The sequence below is a fragment of the Lagenorhynchus albirostris genome, chromosome 2 (assembly GCF_949774975.1).
Source record: "Lagenorhynchus albirostris chromosome 2, mLagAlb1.1, whole genome shotgun sequence".
In the NCBI taxonomy this organism is placed as follows: Eukaryota; Metazoa; Chordata; class Mammalia; order Artiodactyla; family Delphinidae; genus Lagenorhynchus; species Lagenorhynchus albirostris.
This window is the reverse complement of record NC_083096.1, coordinates 173,176,680-173,183,695: the sequence shown is the minus strand read 5'-3', so window position 1 is coordinate 173,183,695 and position 7,016 is coordinate 173,176,680. Positions and strand designations below refer to the sequence as shown.

Below are 7,016 nucleotides of genomic sequence, written 5' to 3'. Positions count from 1 at the left end.
TGCCAGTGTCTTGTAGCAGAAGGTGGAGCAGGGTCCAGGTCAGGTTTGGTGTGAAGTGCAAGCTGTCCGTGAGCATTTTAAGGGCAGGGGCTGATCTCCTTTGAGACCCCATCCTGGGTTCTCAGAAGCACGTGGTTAGGGCAGAGTAAGTCTTTGTGGTTAAATGACTTTTTCCGTGATGTCCAGATACACATGCTCTTAATCAGCTCAGCAGATATTTGACTGAAATCTTGGGGGGTGATTAACGCTGACAGTGAGAATGCAGACAGGGTCAGCCCTGGGTGGGCCGTCCTGCTTTCCTGAAAAGCATCCTGTGATCAGAGTCAACATATTGTCTGTCCCCTGGCAGCCGGGACTCCAGCTTTATCCTTACACAGTTTCATTTCATTCTCATGAGAACGCTGTCATATTGGGACTGTTATAATTACTCCAGTTGAACAGGGGGAAACTGGGGCTTGAGAGACAAGGCCTTGCAGCTGAAAAGGGCTGGGATTCAAACCTGAAACGTTCCAACTTCAAAGTCACGTTCTCTTCCACCCGTTCCTGAGCCAACAGGCAGCTGTCAGCGCTCAGCCCTTCTGCTCAGAACCCCCTTTTAGAGGGCTCCCCCCAACCCCCGGCTTTGTTCATGCCCCTCCTCCCTCCCTCATCCTAGCAACTTCCTGGTCCTCCCAGCCCGGCCCAGCCTTGCCCTGCCCTGCCTGGCTTGACTCAGTCTAGCCCTTCCTTGTGGGCTGCCAGGGGCCGCCTCCTGTGCTTCTGCCCGCTCGCCTGGCGGGTCTGGCAGGTGAGTGACTCACACACCTGGGTCCACTGCACACCCAACGAGGGGAGTCCGCGTACATGACCCCTGGGCTCCCGCTCGCCCTGTCAGCTGCGACGACGACCAGACGGGACCCTTCCCTGCTGCTGGGGCCCGCGCTGCCTTCTTCCTTGGTTGGAATTGGTCTGCACAGAATCCAGGTCAGGCTTTTGGTTTTTAAACATCTCTGTCCCTCGCTGAGTTGGAGGAGGACACTTTGGAGGTCACTGGGTGTGTCTGGGTCTCTGTTGCCGTTGACATCCTTGGGCTTCAGGCCCAGGGACACCCTGCTCCCTCCCAGGTGGTGGTGGGGCTTGGAATGCCTTGTGCTGGACTCAGGGAAGAGAACTCCACTGGGAGCCTCAGTGGACATGACCTTGACCCTCGTGGCTACCTTGTGGGGGCAGGTCAGGGCAACATGGGGGTGAGGAATGCAGAGGGAGCCTGGCTGGGGCGTGTGTGCGGTGGGAACTTTCCCCAACTCCCTTCTTAGGGTCACAGAGTTTGATAGTTGCAGCTGGATAAGGCCTCAGAGGACACCTAGTTCAAAGGCATCATTTTACTGCTGGGAGAACTGAGGCTTGGAAGAGAGGGAGTAACTCAAGGTCGTGTTGTGAATTGGTGGCGGAACAGGGGCTGGAGGCCAGAATCAGCTGCGCCTCCCCGCCCAGGGCTCCTTCCTGGCTCTTCAGCGCCTGCGCCACTGTTTGTGCCCCTGGCCCACCTTGGTAGCCCTCTCGCACCTCATCCTATCCTAGTTAGGAGGGAGGAATGCATTGCACGCAATCTCACGGCTGTGATTTCATGGACTCACAGTTGGAAGCATTTGAAAGGTCACCCGGGCAGTCCTGGCTGTGGGTCTCTGACAGGTGGCTGTTTAGCCCCAGCTTGAATATCTCCGGTGACGGAGAACTCACTGCATTTGGTGGTGGCCTTTTCATTTGTGTGACTGCTGTCTGGCGAAGGCCGGTGTAATGCTTGCTGGGCACTTACTTGGTGCCAGGCGCTTTGCTAATGGAGTACATTACATGTACGAACGCATTTAATCCTCCCAACACTCCTATGAGGTAAGTTTTATTCTTATCATTCTTGTTTATAGCTGAAGAAACAGGCACAGAGAGGTTAAGTAACTTACTCAAGATTTCACAGCTTGAACAAGGGGAGCTGAGATTTGAAGTCAGACAAGTCTGGTTCTAGAGCCCGACTGAGCCCTTAGCTCCGTGACTTGGTCACTGCTGGGTGATGATTCCTGGGGTGGGGAGTCCTGCTGGGCACGGTGAGGCCAAGGTTGGAATGGGGAATTTAGATGATTGTGTGCCCCTCCGGCTGACCTCCCGGGAGAGGGACAAGGCTCAGAGAGGTGAGGTGACCTACTTGAGGTCACACAGCTAAGAGATGGCAGAGAGTCAGACTCTCCCTCTTGGCTCCTAACAGAGTGTGTGCCGCACCAGGCCGGCCCCTCCTCTGGGTAGCTTTCCCTCCAGAGGATCCTGGTACGTTTGGGGCAGAAGTGTCTGAGTGAGGCTGCCTCCCCAGCTTTTGGTTCCTGAATCAGGGTCTCCTGAGGCTTGTTTGGGGACTACCCTCTCTCTTCTATCCCCCTGAGGGCTGAGCTCTTCTGGGATTAACGCAACCAGCCCTCCAGCTGGGTCTCCTCAGTTAGTGGGACTTTGGGAACTTCAGGGTGGTGACCGGTCTGGCCCCATTCACATCCCTACCACCTAGAAGGTGAGAAGAGTCCCTGCTGTCTCCTTCCAGAGCTCCCTCCCTAGGACAGTCACGTGGGCAAGAGGTCCCCAGGGTGATTCCACTCTGTCCTCTCCTCCTGATAATAATAATGATATTAACAGCGATATTGACTACTGGTCCTGCCACCATTGCTCCATTTCCATCTGTCGGACACTCACCACCTGCTAAGCTCTGAGTCAGGCAGCCCGCATGCCGTAGTTTGTTCAGTCATTCTGAGAACTCCCATTTCACAGATGAGGAAGCTGAGGCTCAGAGAGGTGAAGTCACTTGCCCAGGGTCACACAGCTGGCCGATGGCACTGAAGTCATCAGCAGAAAGTTGAAAGCTCACATATCCAAAGTTGCATGCTGAGTTCACGGTGCAGCCAGGGCCAGGGTCCAGCTTGGTTGACCCTAGATTTCAAGCTTTTCCTACTGGGCTCCTCTGGGCTGGGCTGCACTGCGGTGGGACTTGAGAAACATGGGTTCTGGTCGTGTTCTGCCTCTAAACACTACAGGACCTTGGGCAAGCCCCTCAGCCTCTGGCGGCCTGGGTCACCCCTATCTGGGTGCAGGAGCTGATAATTTCTTTCCTGTGATCTCACCGAGGGCTGTGAATTATATCACAGCTGGGAATGCCTTAAAAACCTTAACACAGGGAGTTCCCTGGTGACCTAGTGCTTGGGATTCTGGGTTTTCACTGCAGTGGCCTGGATTCAATCCCTGGCTGGGGAACGAGATCCCTCGAGCTGCACTGTGTGGCCAAAAACAAACAAAAAACAACAAAGCAAAACAAAACAGCAAACCTTGACACAGTATGCATGAGGACAATTAGTGTGAAGAGAGGTAATTACCCAAGCTGCATCTCCAGTCCCCTCTGTGCCTGGGACAGCCTTGACGTTGAATCCCCACCGCCACCTTGGGATGCAGGAACACAAGCCCGGCTCTACAGCAGGGAAGCTGAGGCCCAGGGAGGTGAAGTCACTCACTTGAGGTTACAGGACTAGTAGGTGGGGAAGCAGGGATTTGACCTCAGAAGTGAACACCCCCGTCACGATGAGAGACAGCTCCTTGGGGTTGGGGATGTCCCAGGGTACCCAGGCTTGGAGCAGTGAGCGGGTTTGGAGATGTCGACCCTTTGGCCTCAAGGGGGTCAGACTCCCAAGAGCAGGGTCCCAGGAGCTTAGCAGGTGGGTTCAAGGCAGGTGGGGCGGTGCTGCCATGAGGTGAGTCCCTGTCTCCCCTGCTCAGGCCTCTCCCATTTGGCGCTTCAGCAGAATGAGAGGGACCTCCCCTCCCCCATCCTTCCTTGTCTCAGGGACAGAGGCAGTCCTTGTTCCAAGGGGACAGGAAAACAGGGAGCACTCCTGAGCCATTCTGGGACCTGCCCTGAAGGTAACCCTGATCCCTCCTCCTGGCCCAGCTCAGCCCAGCTCAGCCACTGCAGAGAGTCGTCGGATGCCCCAGCAGAGGGAGGGACGCATCGGGGTTAGGTCACACTTCTGCCCACCTCTTCCTTCCCCATCTTTCCCTCTTCCCTGCTTTTCCTCCTGAGCAGTGTCATAATTGAACCTGATAACCATTCATTCTATCTGATAAGAGGGGGTCCAATATCACGGTTTGTTTGAGACTGGCTGGGGTGGGCAAGGGGACCCCAGGCCGGGAGCCAGGAGGCTGTCACTTCTCCCACTGCGTGCTTCATGCCTGGTGTAACCTTGAGCAAATCCTTTGCCCTCTCTGGGCCTCAGTTTCCCCTTCTGTGAAAGGAGGGGTTTGGCTTGGATCATCCCTAAGGGCCCTGCCAGCTTTGAAAGTCTCTGACTTGCTTGACTGGATGGCCCCGAGGTGCCCTCTGAGCTCCCTGCCAGCTCTCTGTCCTCCTCACGTGGCCCCGGGAGCACAGGCATGCAGGGGAGGCTCCCGTTTGCCTCTGATACGTGGGGACTGGCAAAGATGGGAGTAAGCGCCATAAAGACCCGCTCCTACTCCGTCTGGCCGATTTTGGGAATAAACCCAGGGCGCCACTGTTTGACTACAGGGGAGACGCTGCCTGAGGCCCTTTCCACCTTGTTGTTTGTGCAAAAAGGATGGACGTTGGGGTCAGACTTGGGTTCACATCCCAGCTCTGTCCTTCCTGATGGTGTGAACTTGGAAAGGCTGCTTGGTCTCAGCAATTGCATTTGAAAAGGAAGATAATAATACTGAACTCACTGGGACCTTAGGAGGGTTATGAATTCTCCCAGGCAGAGCACTCGGCCCAGCGAATAGTAGATGCTCAATAAAAGAGAGGACAGGTCCCTGGCACCAGCGCCAGCTGATCCCTCATGGCTCCGGAATGACAGGTCGCCTTGTCCGGGATCTAGTGACACATTCCACGCGGAGGAGCGGGTGTCTCCAGGTGTGATAGGGATGATGTGGCCCTAGTTCTAGTCTTTCCTCTTCCTCTTTCTTAAAGTTGCTCTGGAAACTACAAAACTGGGCCACGTGTCTCAATGCCTGCTCTCCTGGGGCCGCTGGGTTTCTTCACCACCCCACCGCCCCGAGTCTTGCTTTCCCCACGGAAAACCGGGAACCCTAGGCTCCAGCCAGGGCATAGTGGGGGAGGGGGGCAGCCCGCTGCACACTGACCTCATCCCCGCATCCGGCTGGCTGGCTCAAACGACTGAGCAGAATTCACAAGGTGTAAGGGTTCATGGGTCAGGGTGAGATCTCTCCAGTGAACTAGAGCACGAGCCCCCTAAGGCTCAAGGCTCCTGGGGGGTGGTCCAGAATTTCCCGAGCTCACCCAGGGAAAGGGCTGGAGCTGACTTCAACCGAAGCCCGGGGGCTGGCAGAGCTGTATTCCTGGCCCAGCCCTGGAGCCGCAGGGCAGGCAGCTCCCTGAAGATGGAGCATCTATGGCTGCCCCTGATTCACAGACATGCGTCTGGGGATGGAGCAGATGAAATTCCCTGGCGAAGTGGTGGTTTCTGGGAAGGGGGAGCGTGCCTCATAAAGCTACGTGCTGCTATCTCAAAGCTCATTACCCAAAAGACATTTCTTTTTTCCTTCCCCTAAAAATCAGCACAATCTTCTCTGCTTTTCCTGGAATCCTGGATGGGGGATTTTCTAGTTAGTAGAGAAACCGTACTCAGCTTCTTCCTGCTTCACCCAGGGGGTGAGTGGTTTTTCTCCTGTAGGTTTTCAATTGTTTTCATCCACCCATTTGTCCATCCACCCAACTATCCATGTGCCCATCCATCCAAAGACTGCTCATTGAGTGTCCGCCCTGTGCCAGACACTACGTTCTAGAGATACAGCTCTGTGCAACACAGGCCTCCTATCCTTAGGGAGATGACAGTGTAGCAGGGGTACCCGGGGTGCTATGGCCTTATCTATTTATCAGTTTCCTTATCTGTTGCATGGGATGGTAACTGTACCTATCTCCTGGTAGTGTGAAGATTTGATGAGATAATACAGGTAAAGAGTTGGCCCACTGTGTGGCATGTAGTAAAGTGCTCAGTAAGTGTTAGCTGTGAGAATAACGATGCTTGTGAGCATGGTGAAGACGATGATGATTCAGATCACCTACAACAGTGCCTGGCGCTGACTAGCAACCGTGCACATCCATAAGTTGCTCTGGGCGGCAGCAGGTAATAGGGGAATGGTGACCAAGGGCAGGCCCCGAGCCAGCTTCTCGGGGTGGGGCGGTCCATGAGCTAATCATCTCAACAAAGGGGCCGAGGGTGCTGGCCACGCCATCTGGCGGCAGGGCGTGTGGGTCTGAGGGGGAGCTGGAGCCAACGCAGCTGCCTCTCTGGTTGGCCCAGTTAGGAGTTGGTTATGAAGCGTCTTACGGTGAAATCAGCCATGAGACCAGGCGCTGTAGACTGCCTTTGCAGGGCTGGAGCAGGCTATCTGGAAAGTTCCCAGAAGCTGAGAGAGGGCAGGGCAGCCAAGGGCAGCAGAGGTGGGGATGAACCCCCGCACTGGGGGTCAGCAGGGGGAGGCTATGGATGAAGTTCTAGGGGGAGCAGCCTTACGTGGTCAGGGGGTCCCTGGTGGTCCCCCACGGGGCTGATGAGGGTTGAGGATGGCAGTCTTATTCACCACTGTACTCCCAGCTCCTGGGACAGTGCCAGGAACACCGTAGGCACTTAATTGGGGAGTATTAGTTGGATGCATGCTGTCTGATCAGGCCACCCAAGACGGCTGTTCTCTTGCTCTCCATACATCCCCAGCTACACCAGTCCCTGCTTCACCTACACCCTACTCACAGGACTGACCTTTCCTCTTAATCATAGAGCCTAATCTGTAAATGTCTACATACTTGCCCCCTGGCCCAGCTAGTGATTGTTCTAATCTTTAGATCAGAACATCTCCACCATAGCTTAAGGAAGGGGCAGTGAGGGGATGATCCTCTGCTGGTTTCCCTGGTAACCGATGAGCCATCCTGATGTAAGTTCCCCCTATAACTAGTAACCTCTTCCCCCCAAACCCTGGAAGCA

General features: G+C 55.2%; 1 protein-coding gene across 2 annotated transcripts in view; it reads left to right on the top strand.

Moving 5' to 3' along the window:
- Window positions 1-790: 790 nt before the first annotated feature.
- The window catches only part of ARHGEF10L (Rho guanine nucleotide exchange factor 10 like), a 161,731-nt gene continuing 155,505 nt past the window's right edge, over window positions 791-7,016 (top strand). Inside the window, exon 1 of one of the 2 annotated variants that reach the window (XM_060141276.1) lies at window positions 791-963. The gene's annotated coding sequence lies outside the window, so the exon portion shown is untranslated. The remainder of the gene's footprint in view (window positions 964-7,016) is intronic. The other variant, XM_060141278.1, reaches the window with a different exon arrangement.